The 23,283-nt window shown below is 41.2% G+C and overlaps 1 long non-coding RNA gene across 1 annotated transcript; it reads left to right on the forward strand.

Moving 5' to 3' along the window:
- The first annotated feature begins 221 nt into the window (after window positions 1-221).
- Window positions 222-22,876, forward strand: LOC124229775 (uncharacterized). The gene is made up of 3 exons (XR_006885986.1): window positions 222-494; window positions 18,007-18,062; window positions 22,796-22,876. It is a non-coding gene; the product is annotated as an uncharacterized LOC124229775 (long non-coding RNA).
- The last annotated feature ends 407 nt before the right edge of the window (window positions 22,877-23,283 follow it).

A 23,283-nucleotide genomic window follows, 5' to 3' on the forward strand; every position in this document is an offset into this window, starting at 1 on the left:
GCAGGGAAGACAGGAGTGCGTGTTCAGGCGGCTGCAACCTGGGCGGGCTCAGCCCCAGCACACTGGCTGTCGGGAGCCCCGCCTCCCTCGCGGTTGACAGCTCAGCTGGTGCCGAGCAACTCGTGCCAGCCAGTCGTGTCTCAGCCTGGGAGTGTGTGCGCGCTCCGCCGGCTGCCTCTGGCCCCAGCTCCCAAAACAGCCCCGGGCGCCGCTCGCTCCACGTCCTGCTTCCTGCTGAGAACAGTCCCTCCCTTGTGCCCATCGCACCGTTAGCTGGAGGTTCGGCCACGTCAAATCGGTTTTCCAAAAAAGCAGGGAGTAGAGCTCTTTCTTCGCCCACACAGAAAGAGGAGCTGGGGAGCAAAAAGCTGCTACACTTTGCACTGGAGATTCGTGGGCAAGGCTTCCCCTTCTCCCAGGCTGCTTCCACTCCCGGGTGAGGAGCGCCCTGTGAGTACCGACAGCACCTGGAAAATGGAGCAGACGTGGACGAGGTAGGTGAGCTGCTGCTTTCTCCCCGCATTCCAGATTTGGTGTCCCGTCCCCGCCCCTGCCCCTGCGTCCTTCTGGAGAGGTCGTCCCTCGCCGCTAGGGGCCTTTGACAGCTTCTCTTTTTTATCGCCTTGCTCTCCGTAAATTCCCAGCCCACTTCTCCTGGTCCTACTGCACATGTTCTGCTCTCTGGTGTTTTCCTTGCTTCATGAATCTTCCTTCCACTTCTCCTGATGTTAAAAATACCCAGTGAGGCTGCCTGGAAGTTTTCGCAGAAATGCTTCTCTGTCTTGTCCTTGCTCCACAGATGAGAGCGATTCCGAGGGGTGTTTCTTTAGAAATACCTTCGATTTTCAGAGACCTTGAAAAATTTCAGATTTCCTTCTCCCCCTGCCACGTTCTCCTTCCCAACTTCACCCTCCACTAGTCACACAAAGGCAAAGGACTCAGTGAGTAGAGCCTAGCAATGCACATCTCCAGAGTCTCCAGTTGGAGCTGACTTTGGGAGAGGAAAGGAGAAAGAAAGGGACCCGGGTGCCCTTCACTGTCAGGCTTTGTGCAGGTCGGGGAGAGAGGCTGCTTTTAGGTTAGAGTTTGGAGATGCCCAATGAAATTGTGTTTTCTCAGTCCCCCACTCTTTCACGCAAATATACTTTAAAATGGAGCTCACTCAACGATAAGAGATGATGTCTTGAGACAAAGACTTCCTTTTTGTTTTTCAGTGGGAGGGTGGTTGGAGAGACTGTATTCAGAGGTGTTTCCAGAGCAGATGCTCCTCCATCTCTAGGATTTAGCTTTGCAGAATTGGGCCAAATGAGTGTTCTGAGTCCTAAGAGAGGGCAGACTGCACCAATGCACGAGATAAATTTGGGGCTTCACAGTACTTGTGAAAAGACTTGGGGGAGTTTAGCTGATTGGTCAACAGGAGTGAACTGTGTACTGTGAATTTTAAAGAAAGGGAAGATTAAAGCTTAGAGTATGTTGATAAAAGTATACTGTCTAGATTTACAAGTGATGATTCTATTTTTTGCTGTTTTCTGCTCTCCTCGGGCCTCTCCTAGAGGACTGTCTTCCTTTCTGGGCATCACTAGACTAGAAGAGTGAAGGAGCGCAGTCAAGAGACATGAAAGGACTGAAAACCATACTTTTAGAGGTGACCAAAGGACCTGGCGACCTTTAGTCTGGAGAAGTGAAGACTTAGGGAGCAGAGATGGTAATTGCCTTCAAATGTTTGAAGAGCAGTTGGGGGTAGAGAGGAGATGACTGGAATCTCTTAGGAGGACAGAACAACTGATTGGAGCAAGTTGTGAGAAGGCAAGTGATGGCTCAGTGTAAGGGAAAAGCTTTCTAACAAGTGGCTACCTGGGCAGTAAATAGATTCCTGAGCCTGGAATTGATCAAGCAAAGGCTCGATGACCACCTGAGGGAAACGAGAGTGAGGGTATCAGGGATTCTTGCTCTCTATCAGTGTTTTTTCACACTTTTATACAAAGTATTATTTTTTAACTTTTTTGAACTTTATATTTACACGTAACAATTTCAGACAAATTCAGAAATAATTTAGAAAAATCTCAAGTCGTACGTTTATACTTCAATTATATTTCACAAACTGAGTATATTCATGTAATGGGCATCCAGATCAAGAAAGAGAACATAATCAGCGCCCCTGAAGCCCTCATGACCTCAAAGATAAGCTTTATCCTAACTTTTAACGCTGTAGATTAGTTTTACTGGTTTTGGACTTTATGTAAGTGAAATTATCCGCTGTGTACTCTTTTGTATCTGGCTTCTTTCACTCAGTCTTGTGTTGTCCGATTCCTCCGTGTTGTTGTGTGTCATTGTAGTTCATTCCTTCTTGCTTCTATACAGGACTCTATTGTGTGTAAATGTATCAATGTATCCATTCTATCGTTAATGAACATTTGGGTAGTTTCTAGTTTGAGGCTGTTATGAATAGTGTTGCTATGAGCATTCCTGTGCATGTCCTGGTGGTGAACATATGTACACATTTCTATTGGGTAAATATATAGAAGGAGAATTGCTGGGTAAAGGAAATGCATGTTCAGCTTTAGTAGATGCTGCCAAATAGTTTTCTAAAGTGGTTATAAAGAGAATAGCCAAACAGCTGAGACACAATGAAGAGGTGCTCCCCATCACTAGTCAGCAGGGAAATGCAAATTAGAACCACATGCCATACCACTCATACATATCTCGATGGCTGAAGTGAAAAAGACAGAAAATACCAAATGTTGGTGAGGTGGAAGAGTTAGAACGTTCACACTTTTTTTTTTACTGCTACCCACAATAAGAAATGTATTTACATTACAACCAAGTATGCTCCCATATGTAACTGAAACAAAAGTTTCATGTAACAATACTTAACTTTACCATGTGTTTTTTACTCTGATCTTTTCCACCTTATTCTTTTTCTTTAAAAATAAAATGCTGATGGGACTCAATTTGTTTCACCACCTAATGGGTCACAGATGGAAGAATCCTATAATCATATACGGTGACTGATGTCTCAGATACTTCCTCACTCACGGCTCAGATCAGTTCACAAACATTTATTTAAAATGGGAGAGCCCAATACAGGCGAGGCACTGTGCTAAATGCTGAGGGTAAAGCAATGAATGAGACTAGGTTTCTGCCTTTGGAGGTTTTGCTTTCTCGTTGCCTGTAATTCTCACAGAAAAAGGCTGAGGCAGATGAACACACTGGCTGCTCCGGGAGCACAGTGGAGAAGCACAACTTGGGGGATTCAAAGAATAAAAATTAACTGTAAAATGACTATTTATTAAGCTTGCATTTATTAGTTTGTGTGTTAATCCCTTTGCATACTTTATTTCACCTAATCCTCACAACCCTATGAGGTATGTGGTAAATGTTATTATACTCACTTTTAAGTCAAGAAAATTAAACTTTAGAGAGATTAAATAATTTGCCCAGGTAACACACATAGCTGCGGAAGAGCTACAGTCTGGAACGATCTAATTCCAAAGCCTATGCTCTTAATTGCTTCATTTGAGTTGAGTTTGGTAGGTGACTCAGTTTCTTAGTTGGTTTTGAAGCCAGCTACTGATTCTGACTATTCTTAAGCTTATGAATAAGTTTAAGACTGTGATTCTTGTGATTCCAAGTTTCATTCTTGGCAGCTCTGGAAAGGCCGCTTTCTGAGGGGTTCTTCACATGAGCCCCCATACCCAATCTTGCTCAGTCTACTCACAAAGGACAAAGCACAGAGTATTTGAGTTCTGAAAGTTAAATATCCCCTACTCCCAGTTGTGCATCATCTGCCCCACCACAAGTCAGTGGGAATGTTTTTTCCCAGGACTCTTGCCTGACTGTTGCCAGACTCTAGTTAAATCATTTGGGGAAAGCGTGGTGGAATAGCAAATTTCTCATGAATACATTGGCCCTACAAACAGCTGGTTTTGTCACTAATCAAACTGATATCCAGGAATAGGGTAAGAGTTATCAAAGGAATAAGTTCATGGAGATGATGAGGAACTTGATGATGAGGGTAGTTTCGCCCACCTCATAAGTCTAGTATCAATCTAGTGCTCTAAATTTTTAGCATTCACCCATCTGGACGAGCAACTCCTGAGGTGGTTGTAGGTGTTTCAGAGTCCCTGTTTGTATTAGTTTTCTTTTGCTGCTGGAACAAATAACCATAAACTTAGTGGCTTACAAAAACACAAATTTATTATCTTGCAGTTCTGGAGGGCAGAATTCTGAAATCAGTCTTCTAGGCTAAAATCAAGATGTCAGCAGGACTGTTTTCCTCCTGGAGGCTCTAGGGGAGACACCATTTCTTGCCTTTTCCAGCTTCTAGAGGCTGTCCACATTCCTTGGTTCATGGCATCACTCCAGCCTCTGTCCATTCATCTCATCTCCTCCTCTCATTCACACTCTCCTGTGTGTCTCTTACAAGGACCTTGTGATTACATTGGGCCTACCCTGATAATCCAGCATAATCTCCCCATCTCAGAAGCCTTAATCACATCTGAAAGTCCCTTTTGCCATGTAAAGTGATATATTCATGGGTTCTGGAGATTAGGAATGTGGACTACTTTGGAGGGCCTAGTCTGCCACACTGTTAAATGCTGGAAAAGTCATTACTAATTCTCTTCCCCTTTTAGGTGGAAATGTTCCTGTTTCTAGCATATGGGAGAGCTGAATAAAAGTCAGGTGGATCATATTTGAACCTTATACAACTTCCCTGAACAAATAATCCAAGAAAAAGTGAACTTGAACTATTAAAGGCTACCTGTAAGATTGAAGGTTAGGAAAGGAAAGCAAATTAACTAGTCTGTTTTGTTTTACATTACCCTGTAATTTGATTTAATAAAGTGCAAGCATTAATTGTATTTGCCTGCTGTGGCTGTGAAAATTTGGAAAAGGGAAGTAACATCCGAGAAAAATAGTGATTTGGTCTCAAAATTCAAGATTTATTTTTGTATTTTATTTTTTTTATTGTGGTAACTGGTTTATAACATTATATAAGTTTCAGGTGTACATCATTATATTTTGATGTCTGTATAGATTTCATCATGTTTACCATCCAAAGACTAATTACGATCCATCACTACACACATGTCTATCATTCCTTTCACCCTCTTCTCTTGCCCGGTCAGACATGATATTTGAAAATATGCTGCTAAGAGCAGTGTCAAAGAGCATACTGCCTATGTTTTCTTTTAGAACTTTCACGGTTTCAGGTCTTACATTCAAGTCTTTAATCCATTTTGAGTTAATTTTTGTGTATGGCATAAGATAGTGGTCTACTTTCATTCTTTTGCATGTGGCTGTCCACTTTCCCCAACATTTATTGAAGAGACTTTCCTTTCTCCATTTTATATTCTTGGCTCTCTTGTTGAAAATTAACTGTCCATAGATGTGTGGGTTTATTTCTGGGCTCTTGATTCTCTTCCCTGGATCTGTGTGTGTGTGTTTGTGCCAGTACCAGTTTGTGCTGTTTTGGTTACTAGCTTTGTAGTATTTTTTTTGTAGTATTTTTGAAATCACAGAGCGTGATACCTCTGGCTTTGTTCTTTTTTCTTAGAATTCCTTTGGCTATTGGGAGTCTTTTGTTCTTCCATATAAATTTTAGGATTCTTTGTTCTATTTCTGTGAAAAATGTTGTTGGAACTTTGATAGGGATTGCATTGAATCTGTAGATTGCTTTAGGAAGTATGGACATTTTAACTGTGTTAATTCTTCCAATCCAAGAGCCTGGAATATCTTTCCATTTCTTTGTGTCTTCTTCAATTTCTTTCAACAATGTCTTATAGTTTTCAGTGTGCAGATCTTTCACCTCTTTGGTTAAGTTTATTCTTAAGTATCAAAATTCAAGAATTTTGATTTTGTTTCTCCTCTCCCACATAAAGTGCAGCCTTCAAGTAAGATAGGATGCCCATTTACCATAGTTACATTGAATTTAAAAGATCCCCATTGATAGCTTATTTGCATTTATTCTGCTCAGTATGAACTCTTAGCCTAGAGGAAGCAGGGATATTTATCTCTTTGAATTCACGGTGAGTTGACAGGTAGTCCCGTTTACTAATGCTTAGTTACAACCAGAGATGGCATTTCCCCCCATTTTATAGATGTGGCAGCTGAGGCTGGAGAGACTAGGTCAGTGTTGGAGCATGGAGGTCTGGCTGATTCTGATATCTTTGCTTACCGTGGTGCTGCTGCTTTGCAATGTAGCACTTTTTATTAGGAAACAGCTCGTCTTCATAATTGTATTATTGAAACATCTTTGGATGTTGAATTTCCTGTTTAACATTTGGCACTTCTAGCAATTAATTTTCTGCATTTGGGGATGGGAAATCTCTGTCTTTGCAATTCTGATCTACTTTTAAGTAGGCATATACTTGGTCTTTGGCTTGAGGAATTTATCTCAATCAGTGCTGTCACCCCTACTTGCTTATTTCTCACATACTACGTCAGACTGGACCTCCCTCCCCTCTTCTTCCAGCTTACATGCTAAGGCTGGATTTAAAATACGAGAAGACTGGGAATGGGCTGAGTGGTCCCTGAAAGGATAAGTTAGCTGACTTCATCATAGTGCCCTGTCCATTCTGCGTGGCTCAGAGATGATTTACATAAGGCTGTGTGGAGCATCCATCCATTCAGTGGATGCCCGGGGACACTACTGCTATTGAAATTGACCTTATTTTATAAATAAAATTCCAAACTGGGCTCAGAACATTCCACAAGTTGTCTCTGGCAAAAATTCAAATAGCATTTAAAGTTAGAAAAAAGTCTAGAATAAAGGAGATGTCATGATGACCCAAGGTGGCTCTATCTGATTCTATTTTAAAACATTCAAATGTACTGAGGATTTGTTTTCCTCTGTCTCAGAACATCTTCTGAGTTCTGTGGTCAGCAAGACAAGCATGATCTGAATTTTCTTTTTCTCCTCATGGCTGAAGAACTTCATTAGTCATAGACTGTTTATAATTATAATAATAACAATGACTTGTACTTTCATAGCACTTTAATAATTTCGAATACATTTTACCTTAATCTGTCTTATTCTCTTCAGTCCTTTTATGCTTGCTCCACTCTGCAGAAACTTCTTTCTCCCTTGGCTTCTCCAAGGCCAACTAGGAAGGTGGTAACCTGAGGCTGGTGTCATATCATGGCCCAGGCAGAAGGCATAGAAGGAAGCAACAACTGCTGGTATACAGAAAGCTTTGACTGACAAAGAAAATTGAATAATTTCTAGCATTTCACACAATTTAAGAATATATTTATTTTCTATTGTGGAATATCATTATTCGTAATGTGGAATAGCCTGTCCTGTGTAATTATATGACTTTACTTAATCATTCCCCTATCCTGAGGGCTTTAGGTTTCTAGTTTTTAACTGTTATAGTTAATCCTTGATAAACTTCGAGGGATGTAAAGCATCTTCTTCCATAGGATTATTTTGGAATGCTAGCTGTTCAGAAGTGGAATAACTATGTCACACGCTTCTAGTTCTTGAAAATACATTACAAATTGCTTAGAGTTTAGACTTATGAAACTCATATTAATATAGAGGCTATTTCATCCCATTTAAATATCTTTTTCAAGACCTGAGTCCCTATATTGCAGAAAGGGAAACAGAGGCATCTTGACATCAAGTGGCGTCTCCTGGGATAGACGAGGGAAATCAGGAGCAACATTCGGAGCTTGTATCCCTCTCGAGGGTGAAATGCTTCACTGTTACTGTTAACCTCTCTGACCATATGCAACTTTCTCCTAAAATGGTTTCCAGAAAATTTTAATATAAGAAAATGTGGATATAAAAGTGGATATAAAATACATCAAAATTATGTATATATATTAGGATGTCTATTGCAAGGCAAGAATAAAAAAGAAAATAGATGCTGTATTTTGTTATGGGATTATGGACAATACTGCTTATATGGTGCTTTAAAACTAAGTCAATATATGTTTTTATAGCAGGAAAAATTTGTGTTTATGTCTACCAAGTGACAACTTGTAAAGCATGGAACTGAGTTAGTTTTAGAAAGATTATTCTGTGTATTACTTAGAAATTTCTAGATTATTGGCACCACAGGAGCAGTATTATTGCCAGCAGACCTAGGGAGCTGGTTGTAGTGTCGCTTTACTCAACCTGAGCTAAAATTATTATGAGTGGGCCTTAATATACCAGTTGTTCCCACCCACACCCCTCGCCTTGCCTTTGCTAGGACAATTTTGTTTATCCTTCAGAGGTTAGTTTAAGCATTACCTCCTTTGGGGATTATTTTTGGAACCTAGCTCTGGATATTTTCTGTAACCAGAGCACGCTCTGCCTTCTCTGTTATAGCATGCAGCTAGTTGGTTTACTTGGTATTTTCCATATCCTAAGTTTATTGGAAGAAAGGACTATCTTTTGCCTGTAAATCTGCAGCATCGTATATTGTTTCTAGCACTTAGCAGATACTCGCTTAAGAACTTTCCAGAGGACATTTCTGCAAGGCTCATGTGAATATCTCTTTGGTATGCATCTCCTTATTATTGAATGAATACAGCAGATTATCAAAGCTGGATGCCATTATACATTCAAATTGTATTTATTTGTTGTTTAAGAAATAGGTGTAAAATTCCTATTATGATCTAGACTTCTTAAATGCTGGATACATGATAGTGAATGATATAAAAACCCTGCCTTCAAGGTGCTGACATTCTAGAGGGGTCACCAGGCATGAGTATACACTACCGTTACACCTTGACCTCACAATTCCTTAAGTTTGACTCATTTCAGTACGTTATAAGCACAGCCATCCTTTGTAACTCATCTTCACTCCAAATTCTCCATCCTTAGGATCCTTAACTCTGAAATTATATTCCCTGACCACAAGGTCAAGCCCTCCATCTCCTCACTCTTTCTGAATATTGTTTGCCTTATCGTTTACTCCAGTTCCTCCACTCTCTCATATCTCCCAGGCCATCTGCTCTTCATTCATCCGCCTACTGAGCCTAGACCTCAGGGTCAGCTGTTTGAATGGTTCTCAGCCCTGCTTTAGAGTCTCTTACTGCCTTAACAATCCCCAACCCGTGGTAGCCCTCAGTCAATTTTTTATCCTTTAGGATTCTATAAGCTTGATTTAGTACATTACAAAACCATACTGCGAAGGAAGACTCTAAATTCATTCTTTCTAATCTTGAGCAGGTCTGTAATGTTGTTAAGACCTCTTCCTCCTCCTCCTCCTCTCACTTGCCTCCTCTCCTGACTCTTCCTCTTTCCGTAAAAATGCATTCCTCAGAACCTTTGATTTCAATAACATAAATAAAATTAAGATAATAAATTGCATGTTCAGTGTTTTTTCTATTTTGTAGAATTCACACAAGCATATGGACTGACGAACAACTAAAAGTAAATACAATCAATGTTGCCTTTAGGTGGTAGCATTTTTTATTATTTTTATTTTTCTCTACACACTTTTCTTTTTTCTGAAATTTCTAGAAGGAGCACATAATTCTTTTAAAATTATTAAAAATAAGCATTATAAAGAAAATAAATACTAAGAGATTACGTGAATAAAAAGGTAGGTGGGAATGGGAAGAAATCATCCCTCTCTTGAGGCTTGCTTGGTCTGGGGCTATGAGATAGACTGAGCCAACTGCCTTGGCATACCCCAGCGCCTGGTGAATAGTGGTTGTTAATGAAAACTGAGAACTACAGAATGTATTGCCAGGACCAAAAGTAAAAAGCTCAAGCTAAGTTTTAGAAGTGAGGGGAGACACCATATACCATCCCCGAGTGATGTGACTGAATCCAGGCGGGTTATTTTCATGTCCCTCTTGAAAGAGTGGTATCAGTGTCTGGGCTGATTCAGGGGACAGGGAGGAGAATTTATGAGATAGTTAGATGTCTGATAACCTCATAGGGCAAAGTGAGGGAAAAAGTTACTTGAACCGCCTTTACCTTTTTACAGTATTAAGTGGTTTCTCTGAACGTTGATAGATAGCAGCAAGAAAAATAATGTTAGTCCCCTTTAGGACAAAGACTCAGGGTGAGAGCAAAAGAAGTCATAAAACTCAGAGGAGGTGTTGCAGGTGCACAATGATGCTTGCAGTTCCCTGTAGCAACTGAGGACTTAGCACTCCAGAAAACTACCTCCCAGCGTTCCAGTGGGCTGTGGCCATGCTCAGTGAATAGACTGTGTTGAGTGAAGGGTGTAATTGCAGCCTGTACTGGAGAAAGTGGATGTTACTGCATCGGTGCCAAGTAAGCCCACACTTCGTGGGCAGAGGGAGACGCACAAGTGAAGCTCTCTCTGTTCTGAGAGGCTTTGCCAGTTAAGCATCCTAGCTTGCAGAGGTTATAATGATAGGTCTTGAGAGGAGAAAAATTATAATCTCACTGTATTTATTATGTAATAGTCTTGTGCTCTGCATCTGTGACTTCTATCCTATTTGCATTTGAATATGTGTTTTTGCAATTCTGGTGCCAAATGGGGGGTATTTGGCAATATTTGGAACATGGAAGATAGGCTCAGTGTCTCTCTTGGCAAGAGAAAAAGAGATCTGAAAAGGCGAAGTCTCAGGGCTTGTTCACTAAGGGCCTTTCCCATTTTGATTGAGTCTATCTCCATCACCTCTCCACCCAGTCAGTTCATTCCCTTTGTCCCTTAGGGGCAATGCCAAGCATTATCAGAGAAGGGGTTCAGGGAAGTCGTGAATATTTGGGGGAATTTGGATAGAGAGAGGGAAGTATAAAATAATGCATGACCCACTCTTCAAGAGAGGACCTATATAAAAAGTCATATTTGCCACTTCCCTTTTAGGATTTTAATTCATTAAATACCTGTTATACCTGTATTCAAATACTCAAGTGTGAGCGGTGTCCATCGGGGATGAAGTGGTGTTCCAAGAAATGAGTTTGTGTCTGGATTTGACTCTAAATGTCATCCCTTTCCCACAGCAGCGCTGCCCGCCCTTCCTTGCACCTCACTTTCTCAGGGGTCATTTCCCTGGAGTCAAAGCAGGTACAAAGGAGGCTCCTGGTAGATGTGTGGGTAGAAATAGGGCATATTGGGCAGAGTAAAGGTTTGGAGTCAGACAGATACAATTTTCCAGTTCAGGCTTGACACCAACTAGCTGTACGATCTTGGGCAGATTGCTTCATCCTTCTAGGCCTCTTGCTTCCTCATCTGTAAAATAAGGGTGACAGTACTTACTTTACAGATTTTGTGAAAACTGAATGAGATTCAGGAAAGTATATCAGGCACTCAATGAATTGTGGTGGCCGCATTGGTGGTGAATTGTGCTGGTTGGCCACAGTAATGATGGTGGTCATTTAATGCAAGATTAGTGTTGAGGAAAATTCCAGTGTAAAAAACATGTTTAACTGTAAAGTTATGCATAGTCAAGCCAGAGACTGCTACCTGTAGATGTCTTTCTTTCTAAGTTGGCACTCTTTGTGAAACCCACCATTTAAAGCTTCTCAGAGCCAGAGCTTGACGCATTAAAGAAAGGCCACAGTTCTCCTCCTCTTTCTAGCCCTTTTATATCTGCAAGGGCTGAATGTGGATATAAATCAAAAATGTGAAAAGCAGATCTTTGAACATTAGGAACATTTCTTTCATTTGAACTAGAATCTAGCAACTCATGTCAAAAAAGCTTTAAGAATATTGGGGGCCGGCTCAATGGTGCAGCGATTAAGTTCACACAACCTGCTTCAGCGGCCCGGGGTTCGACAGTTTGGATCCTGGGTGTGGACCTACACACTGCTTATCTAGCCATGCTGTGGCAGGTGTCCCACATATAAAGTAAAGGAAGATGGGCACGGATGTTAGCTCAGCGCCAGTCTTCCTCAGCAAAAAGAGGAGGATTGGTGGCAGATGTTAGCTCAGGGCTAATCTTCCTCAGAAAAATAAAAGATTTAAGAATATGGGAATTAGAACAGAATGTGTGTTTGGTTCAGTGCCTAATACTGGGGACACCCCAATAAACAGCAAACGTCAGCAATCTTCCTGTCATACCAATAGCCCCGCTGTTGAGAAGGCCACACTGAACCTATTGCCTTACATCTTTTATTGGGGGCATTAAATAGAAGAACAATGTAAATTAGATCAAAATATGCTGCCCAGTTTTTTTTTTAAATGGGAATTAACCATTTAGTATAAAAATAGCAAAAAAAAAAAAAATGATATTCACTTGTATTTTCTACCATCCTAAACCTCCAGCCTTTTCACTTCTCCAGATTCTCTCCTATTCTGATCAGTAGGCATTTTGTTGTTGTTGTTGGAGGAAAGTTGGCCCTGAGCTAACGTCTGCCACCAATTCTCCTCTTTTTTGCTTAGGAAGATTGGCCCTGAGCTAACATCCGTGCCCATCTTCCTCTACTTTATGGGATGCCTGCCACAGCATGGCTTGATAAGCAGTGTGGAGATCCACACCTGGGATCTGAACCCCGGCCACCGAAGCGGAGGGTGTGAACCTAACTACTAGGCCACCGGGGCATTTTTTACTGCAGTGCAAATCTTAGTCCTTATCCTTTCTTGCTGACAGTTTTGATTATTTTAAATCATCTTTGGGGGTTCTGAGAGTTAGATAAAGCTACAGGGTTTGAGGAGGGATGTGCAAATGGAGAAATGTTTTCCCTGTTGACGCCCCTTAATAATCCTGTGTGTGGGTTGGATTTTGGGGAGGAAGGCTTGAAGAGAGGGGAAGGTAAAAAGGAAGTTTGAAGGGGGTCCTGAGGAGCAGTTCATGCTGACTCAGGTGGAGGGAACAAAAGGAAAGCCCTGAATACACCTTTCATTTTCCTACTTTGGGGCCTATGCCATGTTTCGTCATGTATTCACATCCATCCTTCAAGGCCTACGTTCAATGTTCTCTGTTTTCTATAGATTTCCTAGACTCCCTCTAATCAGGACAAAATTAATTTCTATCTCATTTATGTTCTGAAATCTGTTTTAAATCTCATTATTCTAATAATTCTCTCTTTGAGTCCTGTCTGCCTCCCCCAGTAGACTCTGAGTACCTTGGTGACAGGGTCTATTTCTTTTTCACCTTTGTATTTCCAGTGCTTGCCATATAAACAACTGCTCAATAAATGTTTATGAAATGGAGTGAAAAACCCTAGAAATAGGAATCAAGGCCTAGATTTTGCTCTAAGTACTGCTATAGCAGATTGTTTTTCCTCCTTCTGAATTTCTGTTTATAATAAGGAAACCTTATAAAAAGAAGTTTGGAAGATAGAAAATGCCTCTGGAAGATGGCCTTTGTCCCCAGGCTTAGAGAAGCTAAACCAGGGTGATGGTGAGTGACGAAGTAGGGGGGCCAGACTATGTGGTGCTGGAAAACCCCAAGTGTATGTGACTGCCCTGGGGAGGGGCCTGAAAAAATACCCACCCTCTTTGGGAGTTTGGACACTCATATGGGAAGAAATAGCCCTGGGTTAATTATCTTACTAGGGGAGACTGAGGAGAAGAAAGCAATGGGGCCTAGACAGGCCTATTTCTGTTTCCTTAGACATAGTCTGGGGGTGACTTTGGACCTGGTATACTAATATCTCATACTGTCCAAAGACTTGCTGCACAACTTGTTCTGTGATGTGAAGTCGTACGATTGTCATCTTGCCATTGCTCGTGAATAATGTGGTCCGTTAACACAGTCCATTGCTCTTCTTAGTCCACAGATTAAATAGGCCAAAATACAAAGCGATAACACCAAATATGCAGTTTGCAAAGAGCAGTCTATGGCTGCCTTATAGAAAATCTCTCTTTGTAGGCTCCATCATAGTGTTACCCTTTGCTAAGGAAGAAGGACCCAAGTTCCCACCCCTCCCCACAATGTTAGGAGAGTCTAGACTAGTGAGACCCGTAAGCCGCTCAAATCCTGGAAAGGAACTGTATCAATGGCCATTTTTTGGCAAAGCAAAACTGAGTGCCTTGGATATTCCTGACATAGTTGAAGCTACCATATTTAGAGAATTACTGGAAGATATCATCAGAGCACAGTTGGACAGCATCCTAGTATCAGAGTGTAGCAGATGGCTTTGAGAGGAGCAATTATGTTCTGATCATTCTCAACCTAATCACCCTGGAAAACTTTAGGAAAAGCTAGTAATATGGGATGTTGAATGTTGATGTATTGTTTGAGTCTAGTATCTTCATAGCTACTTATCAGCAAATAAAAAAAAGTGGGTAATATACCATGCAGAAATTAAATGAGTGAACAGCTGGGGGGTGGATGGATTGTACTTGCAAAATGCTTCATTCTTCAAATTAAGCAGGAGAGTGTCTGGGCAAAAATTAGTAAATCTACTTTTAGCAGAATTGGTATCAGTATTGACAGATTGATGAGTTAGGGAGAAAAAGGATGAGTATAGTTCACTTAAACAGGAAAAGCAATATTTAAGGTAAAAGTGTCTTGGAGGAAAGATTATATATGTGCATCTATGCAGGAGAGCTGTAAGTGCCTTGGTGAACCACATGCTACCTGAGCATCAGTCATTCATGGACTAATGTTAAAAGAAAAAAACTATGGGGTTGGCCCACTGGCGTATTGGTTAAGTTTGGCGTGCTCCCCTTCAGTGGCCTGGGTTTGCAGGTTCAGATCCTGGGTGAGGACCTACACCACTCACCAAGCCATGCTATGGCAATGACCCACGTACAAAATAGAGGAAGATTGGCACAGGTGTTAGCTCAGGGCCAATCTTCCTCACAGACGCAAAAAAAAAAAATATCAAGAAACATTTGAATTTGAGAAACCAGGACAAAGACATCCAAGTTTTTTTCTGGACTAGGGTAATATGGAAGAATTTACCAACATCTATTACTGTTTCTTTGTGTGTGTGCGTGTGGCCAGGCTTGGAGTCTGTCTCTAACATACCTCAATTCTCTTTGCACTTCGCTTTATCAGATGTTGTCACAAATTGCAATCCCTTAGACATATACCCTGTGTTTCTTCACTATGAGCCCCTTCCCTAGGGGAGCATCAAATTCCTCACCAACCTTTTGGAGCAGCTGAGTGAGCCCCACTCTCTGGCAATAAGAGAGGGAATTTGAGCTGTTAATAGAGTTAAAGTGATTTTTAAAAAATCTCCTGAGACTACAATAAGCCCATTAACTCAGTACCCATCCAAAGTGGCCTCACTACCCTTCCAGTTATTGATTCATACAGGGTAAGCAGCTGGCTCAGAGCGGGTGTGGGTCGGGGGGAGAAGGTGAGGTGTCTCGTGGGACCATGCCTCGCCTTGCTATAACCTGCTCCTGATTAGAATGTGGAATCTTCTGAGCAAAGAGGATTGAATGCGATCAAGTCTGGAAAGTTCCCTGGATCTTTGGAAAGTATTAAAATGGGTTTTATGGTTAAGCATCTATTAGAATAGAATTGCATAATTACTGCAAGGACCCTTAGAAATTCATGTACTTCTTTTACAAATATTTGAGGAAACTAAACCTCAGAGAAGTAAAAGTGACTTATAAGCCAGTTAGTAGCTTATCATCACAAATTAATTATTTATGTGCTGTAGCCAATAGTTTACTCAAGACTGTATCAGAAAGCAGAAATGAAATCTGCACTTGATCTATACCAGGGTCACAGCCTCAGAGACCTATAAGGAGCCAGGAAAGTACCATAAATGAGTGCATGAGCTGGGACTACAAGGATAGGGAGTGACAGGGACTGTGGCAAGCTGTAGAACACGTCTGTTCTGTTTAAAGGCGGCAGGTTATCCCCCATGTGGAAAGACAGGCCCAGTGTTGCTAGACCCATTCATTTTCCAAGAGGCATTAGAAATGGGTCAACCTTGTATTGACCAAATGAAACATGTTGGATGGGCTGAATTTGGCCTGAGGAATGACCCTGCTCCTGACGGCAGATGCACAGTTAGTTAGGTCTGTGGACTGAGCATAAGGGAATCCATCCAATGTGTGAATAGCAGCAGCTAAGTGTGAGTTTTTTCCCCACAAATTTTTCAAGACATTGTTCTGGCTGATCGTTTCAACATCTTTCCCCTACTTTATCTCAGCAAGGGGAATCCATAAGCAGTACATTCATCTCTTTCATTGTTAACTCTCAGAGAGAATTTTTAATGACAAGTGGAGAAGGGAAAGAGACCTGGAAGAACAACAAGCCACAAGCTGGTGATCTGCTTTTGAATAAGAAAGAATTGCCAGGTGGTGTATGTAGTCCAATGTGCCCTGTCTGGTACTTTCATGTCCATCTGGAACTTAACAAAGTGAAGATTCATGCCAAGATCCAGCCCTGAGGCAGAAAAGCAAGAACATCAACAATTTCTAAATAAATGCCAGGCTCTCCTCCACCTTCCTGTGAATGTCTTCTGGCTTTTAAAAGGAGAAGCCCTCTAAATCTCTCTCTACAGAATTATTTTTGGAACAACTAACTAGGAGTACTCCAGGATTTAAGGAATAAGCTAAATGTTGAAAGCATCTCTCTGTAGGTTTATTGCAATCATCTGTTTTTGCCTTCTCCACCCTGACAGTCTGTTGTCAAAACAGCAGCCAGCCCTTTTAAAAGAGTCGTCACTCAGTTCATCTCTCTTTTTGACTCACAAGATTTCAGTGACTAAATGCCTCTCGATGTCCCGCAAGGCTTGTTACAGTCTGCCCCCTGCCCAGCCTTCCCACTACTTCCCTGACTTCACCTCCTACTACTCGTCACGGGCTCACTGCCAGCCCCACTGGCCTCCTTGCTGCTCCAGGAACGCGCTGGCAAGCTCACTCCTAAGGGCCTTTGCGTTCGATATTTTCTGCTTAGAAGACTCTCCCCAGATACCCAATGGCTACCCTCACTGCTTTTCAGAAAATACTTGCCTACTGAAAATTGCAATCGCCTCTTCCTCCCCACACCTTAGGCACTCCCCATCCTGTTCCCTACTTTAATTTTTATAGTGCCTGTCCCCAGTTACCATTATACATTTTACTTACTTCTTTCCCCTTACTATAATGTAAGATCCATGAGTGCAGGCACTGGTGTCTGTTTTGTTCATTGCGACATTCCTATAGTTTAAAACAGTGTCTAAAAACACACTAGGTGTGGGGCCAGCCGGGTGGTGCAGTGGTTAAGTTCACATGTTCCACTTTGGTGGCCCGGGGTTCACTGGTTTGGATCCCGGGTGCAGACCTTTGCACTGCTTATCAAGCCATGCTGTGGCAGGAGTCCCACATATAAAATAGAGGAAGATGGGCATGGATGTTAGCTCAGGGCTAATCTTCCTCAAAAAACAATAAATAAATAAAAATAAAAACACAGTAGGTTCTTGATGAGTATTTGTTGAGTACATTTTGAGTTTTTTTCTCCTTCTGTGCTAGGGATGGTGGTCTTCACTGTGCTTGACAGATACACCTATTGCTACTGAAATGTAGTGTTTTAAACATTTCCATTAATAGCCTTTGTCTATTTTCCGTGTCAGGTCTACTTCCTAAACATACCTTGAATTTTTTTGCTTCATCTCTACTATCTTTTCCTTCAGTGAAAACCATCACAACTTCTTGCTCTCTCCATCCACTTTTGTTCCCTCCACAGTCTCACTCAGCAGGCAGAATGACATATCTGAAATTAAATCTGGTCATTTACCATTCATTTTCTCATTTAAAATTCTTCAGTGGTTTCTCATTGTCCTTCACATAAAACTCACTATCCTACTCATCCCATAGCCCTGCATGGTCTTGTTGAAACATTGGGTCTCTCTCTTCCTCTGACAGCTCAAGTTCCTTCCCAACTCAGGGTCTTTGCTGTTCCCTCATGATGGAATATTCTTCTGTTTCCATTTTTCATCTGGTTGATGTTCTCTGCATCTCAGGAATTATTTGTTCAATAGCTGTCTCTACATGTACTTATTGAGGATAGGAACCCTTCCTGTGGGGTGTGTCTTTGTATCTCCAGCACTTACCACTGTCCCTGCTACAGAGCAGGAGCTTAATGAATTCTTGTGGAGAAAGAAATGAAAACAGAACATAGGTGTCTTGCCACCTCAGGGATTGGGGACTGTGTGGGGTGCTATCTCATTAATCAACAATGTGTTTCTCTCCACAGAGATTATTTTGCAGATGATGATGAGGAGATGGTACCCAGAACAAGTCATGCAGCAGGTAAGGAGGCCGTGGGCCTTTCCTTGCTAGATACTCGGTTTCCTGCCGATCGTATTCGCTTGAATTATGGACCCCTTAAATTCATCACGGCAATATCCTCAGACTTTTTGTCAATTTCCAAATTTGCACATACTAGTGTAGCATATAATTCCCCACCTTCTCAGCACAGTGCAGTAAATCATAAAACTGAAATACTTGTGTGAACTCTTCATACTTTTAACAGTTCTGTAGTTGTAAGATTAAAGTCACTTGTAAAATGATTAAAATAGATTCTACTATTAAAATGAAATCTCTACTCTTAAATGTACCATTAAAATGGGTAATTAAGTGTCACCCGTATAAGTGAGATTAAGTGAGAAAAGCTCTTAGTACAGAACTTTTCAGGGAATAAGCACCCAGTAAATATTATTATTATTAATGTATTCGTAATAATATTATACCGTTACCACACTAACATTAGCCAGGGATCTACCTGAATGACAAAACCAAAGTGAAGACAGTTCTCTTTGGGGGAACATTTTTCACAAAAACTTTTAATCACTGAAGGGTTTTACTTCATTTGCTAAGTGGTTTACCTTTTTCATACCAGCCTTGAAGCGCAGATGGTTCATATGCACAATGTAGAAAAAAATTTTTAATTTGAATGTGTTAAAGACTTCAGAGTCCCTTAAAATTAGCATTGGTAATGGTGTATATTAAATCTACAAATCCCAAGGGCCTACCATACTCATTTTGAGCATCAGGATCCTCCATTTTGAGGTCAGATCAAAGGACTAGGGCAAAAATGGAAAAGGAATAGACAAAATGGCTACTACAGGCAAGATATTAGGGTGGGCATTTCATTTATTGTTTTGTTTAATCCATATAAAAGCTCTGTGAGAGAAGTATTATTATTCCCATTTTTACTTTTTTTTTTTTTAAAGATTTTTTTATTTTTCCTTTTTCTCCCCAAAGCCCCCTGGTACATAGTTGTATATTCTTCATTGTGGGTCCTTCTAGTTGTGGCATGTGGGACGCTGCCTCAGCGTGGTTTGATGAGCAGTGCCATGTCCACGCCCAGGATTTGAACCAACGAAACACTGGGCCGCCTGCAGCGGAGCGCATGAACTTAACCACTCGGCCACGGGGCCAGCCCCCCGTTTTTACTTTTTAAAAAATTTTTATTATTATTATTTTTTGCTGAGGAAGATTCGCCCTGAGCTAACATCCGTGCCAATCTTCCTCTATTTTTCAGTATGTGAGCTGCCAGCACAGCATGGCCACTAACAGAGCAGTATAGGTCAGCACCTAGGAGCTAAACCCGGGCCACTGAAGTGGAGTGCACTGAATTTAACTATGAGGCCACCAGGGCTGGCCAATTATTCCCATTTTTACAGAGGCAATGAAGCTCAGCAAAATTAAGAGATTTGCCTAAATTCCCACAATTAGCTAGTGGTCAGGATTCATATGCAAGCTTCATAGTCTCTTCTCTTCCCATCATATGCCACTAATCTAACTGTAATGTATTGTCATTCTGTTTCATCACATTTTCTTCCTTTTAATAGCCTATTTAATTTCATCTAAATGTAGAAGACAGAATTCTTTCTAATTTCTCTTAATTAAAACATTTGCATTTACTTAGAAATAATCAGAATATCAACAAAACAGGTACAACATTATTATTACTATTATTATTATTATTATTATTTTGCAATCACAGAGTGTTATACAATGAACAGAACAACAACCATTTTGTACAAGCTGAATCAAAGACAGTTGAAGATGGAAAAAATACCACTTCCATCTATAAGTAATTTGTGCTGTGCACCGATAAAACCTACTTTAAATTTCTGTGCTACTTTAAGCCCCTATGCTCCGCCAGGCAAAGTTAGCGGCTGTTGAAAATACCATTAAGGACAGGGCTCTCTAAGGACACACTTGATAGCATGCTAATTTTACAAAAATGAAAAGACACTATACAGTGTCCAGTTTAAAAACAATCTATATGGCCTTACATTTCATTTTTTTTCTTTTAAATCAATAATGTAATGGGAGTTAACTATTTTTAGACAAGAAAAAAGCTGCACTGGAACCACCCTATTTATCATCATTATTTTCTCCTTCATTGTCGTCTTCATCTTTCTTTTCACCATCATCTTCCTGATCCTTTTTGTCTTCCTCCTCTTCCTTCTTTCCTTTCATTTTTTTTTTTAAGTAGAAAATGCTTTTTTCTGAGCATTTAAAAAAATGCTGAGCAGTTGAATAAAGTATCTGAGGATTGTCCCCTGTGCTCCTTCTGGCGAGTTTACAGAAAGAAAGAGGGCAGGAGGGAGAGCAGGAGGATGCTATCTCCCATGCCCTAGGTTGTCTTTTCATTCTGTTGATGGTTTCCTTTGCTGAGCAGAAGCTTTTTAGTTTGGTGTCATCCCTTTTCTTTTGCTTCTGTTGCCTTTGTTTTGGCGCCCATGCATATATAGTCAATTAATTTTCAACAAAAGAGACAAGAATATACAAAGGAGGGAGGAATTGAAAGGAAGGAAAGAGAAAAGAAAAATGAAAAAAAACAAAGGAAAGGAAAGGACAGAAAAAGAGCCTATGATGACTTTTTGTCTCTTGGCTCCTTAGGATCTCCTTTGCCCTTATGTCCAGGTCTGTCTAACTCTTCCTCCATGAGGCACAGAGTCACCCAGAGCCCATTTTGCTCTCACTTGCACTGACATTGTCTACAGAGCTAAGTATTGTAATGGCTGTCATTCTTTCTGACTTAAAAAAGAATTGTTCAGTAAGAAAGGCTCATTGTGAACACCGTGCTTCTTCCTACCTTCAGGCTCTGAAGAGGAGGAGGCATGATATATTCAAGGAACTAAAGAAGAAAGCCAGTAGCCAGCGTGCTCAGGGTTTAGTTGGGAAGCCAGAGGTGGGACAAGGAGCTGGTAAAGTAAGCAGGGGCAATACAAAGCCATTAGAAGTAGGTTTTTGGGGCCGGCCCTGTGGCCGAGTGGTTGAGTTCGCGCACTCCGTTTCAGCGGCCAGGGTTTCACCAGTTTGGATCCTGGGCACAGACCTAGCCCCACTCATCAAGCCATGCTGAGGTGGCATCCCACATGGCACAACTAGAAGGACTCACAACTAAAATATACAACTATGTACTGAGGGGCTTTGGGGAGAAGGAAAAATAAAAAATAAAATCTTTCAAAAAAAAAAAAAAAGGCTCATTGTTTCCTCTGTCAGCCAAGAAAAGATGTGTTCTTCTGTATTCTCTACCTGTGTCTACAAACTTGAGCCCACCTCAGTTTGAGGTCCTCTGTGTACTATGCTTGAGAAAGCTCTGATGTTTTCCTCTTTCACAATGTTTCTTCTCAAAGGCGCGCAGAGGCTTAAGTAGCAGCTTAGCCTGTGCTAGCTTCTCTGGGGCAGTGCTTCCTTTGATCAGTGGAATGGTCCTGTCTCTGCCCCTTTGCCTGTTTTCCCCTGACTCTTGGGCCTGTTACAATCCCCTTTGCTGCTAAAATAACATAGCGTTAGCATACCCTTAGGAAGGTTGAGTGGAAAGAACATAGAATTGGTTCTGTCACTCTTTAACAATGTAGTCTTGGACACGCAAACTTCTGAACCTTTATTTACTTGTTAGTAAAATAGTTTTAATAATCACATCAGTCTGTTTCCCTGGTTACAATAACTTTATAAATGAAATGTTTCATGTGAAACTATTTTGTAACCTGGAAAGCCTGCTAAGATGTTGGTTGTCACAATAATGGTTATTATTTCTAAATGATAACCTGAGAGATTCTCTATAGAGAGATTTTTAGAAATACTTTTTAGCTAGTAACTTGATTTAAAAAAAAAAAAAAGAGGCTATTTCTGTTATCTTTAGTCACATGATGAACCGCTGTAACACTTAGTGGCTTAAAACGAGGTCAGCAAACTGCAGCCCAAGGGCCAAATGCCAATTCTTATAATTAAAGTTTTGTTGCAGCATAGTCATGCTCATTTACATATTTTAGTGTCTGCTTTGTGCTACAAGGAGAGGGTTGAGCAGTTGTGATAGAGATGATATGGCCTAAAAACCTAAAATATTTATTATCTGACCCTTGAAGAAAAAGTTTGTGCACCCAGGGCTTAAAACACAATGGTCCATTATTTCTCACAATCCTGTGTGTTGGCAAACTGGGCATTTCTTCTCCTGGTCTCACTTGGGATCACTCAACTAGCTGCAATCCTCTGACAGCTTGCCTGGGGCTGAGGGTCCGAGAAAGCTTTACTCAAGTGTCTGGAAATTGGTGACTGGCTGTCAGCTGGGACATCTGCCCCCTGCACTTGGCCTTTCCTCCTCTAGGAGGGTAGACTGGGCTGTCTCACAGCCTGGTGGTCTAAGGGTTCTAAAGGCGAGAATAGAAATGCAAGGCCTTTCAAGGCCTAGTCTCTGGAACTCATACTGTGACATTTTCCTTATATTCTCTTATTGAAAGCAAGTCACTAGGCCAACCCAGATTCAAGGGGTGGAGAAATAGACTCTACTTCTTGATGGAGAAGCAGGAACATCAAATTACAGAGGGGTGTGGACATAAACTAGTGTGTTTCACTGAACACCATTATTAATATGATCTACCACAGGCTCCTTCAGGTGAACTGTTTCTATGTGGCCTAGAATTGGTTTGCATTTTTCAGAAGCCAAATTCTGCTAGACTGTGCACGTTGGAATGATCATAATGCACCATTATATAAAATTTTTGGTTGTTCTGTTTCACTGGCAGCTTTTCTTAGCGACACTAAAGATCGAGGCCCTCCAGCGCAGTCGCAGACCTGGAGAAGTGGTGAGAAGGTCCCCTTTGGGCAGACACCTTCCTTGAGAGCATTTGAAAAGCCCCCTCAGGTGCAGACCCAGGCTCTTCGAGACTTTGAGAAGGTAAGTCACGTGGGTGGATAATTGTTATCCCAATTAGAAGCAGTACCATGGGATAGGGGTGTCTTATAAAACTATGACCCATGGCTTAGTCTGGATTAGGGGCATTCTTATCATAATGGTGTCTCTTTTAAGAGCTTGTGTCCCAATAAGCATATGCAGTCTTAGCTATGTGCTGAGGGCTGTGGGTCATGGACAATTGCCTGTACCAATAAATCTGTCTTACCCCTTTTACCCCTGGTTTACTTCTTAGATAGATTCAGGAAGTTTAAATGACACCTTGAAAATCTGTAGCTGGACTGTAGTGAGCCCAGTTGGCTGGCATTATATTCTCTGTGG

This window comes from Equus quagga, chromosome 18 (genome assembly GCF_021613505.1).
Source record: "Equus quagga isolate Etosha38 chromosome 18, UCLA_HA_Equagga_1.0, whole genome shotgun sequence".
NCBI classification, from domain to species: Eukaryota; Metazoa; Chordata; class Mammalia; order Perissodactyla; family Equidae; genus Equus; species Equus quagga.